Consider the following 541-nt stretch of genomic DNA (forward strand, 5'->3'; position numbering starts at 1 on the left):
ATATATTCTGTGAATAATTCAGCACGACATATCCATTATATTCGCTTTTATTCCTCCCTGCGCTGTGATTGGTCAGAGAGAGTGGGTGTGGACGGACAACAGCAGCCGCACTGACAGGTAGTAAACAGGTCATTTCATAAATAATTTCAGAGGATTATGCTTTGGCTTTTTTTTTTTTTTGAGCTATCCTGGTTTTTGAAAGAGTTTCTGTGTGTCTGTGTGTGCGTGTGTCTGTGTGTATGTGTGTCTCCAGGGGCCGGGTTACACTGCAGGACAAGAGACAGCGCGTCCACGTGCGTTTGTTGGAACTAATGTAAAGCAAAATAAAAGATAAAGAAAGAACAGCTGAAACGGGAGGTGGAGGATGTGTGTGTGTATGTGTCCGTGTGTGTCTTTCTTCAGTCTATAAAGTGTGTGTTGGGTCCTCGGGGACCCAGTGGGGACCTGTGTGCGCTCACCAGCTGACAACGCATGCTTCTTTGAGGCCATCCAACACCCTGGCCATGGTCGGTGTTCTGAAGTTTTTTCCTACCCGTAGCGG

The sequence above is a fragment of the Cynoglossus semilaevis genome, chromosome W, assembly GCF_000523025.1.
Source record: "Cynoglossus semilaevis isolate Cse_v1.0 chromosome W, Cse_v1.0, whole genome shotgun sequence".
In the NCBI taxonomy this organism is placed as follows: Eukaryota; Metazoa; Chordata; class Actinopteri; order Pleuronectiformes; family Cynoglossidae; genus Cynoglossus; species Cynoglossus semilaevis.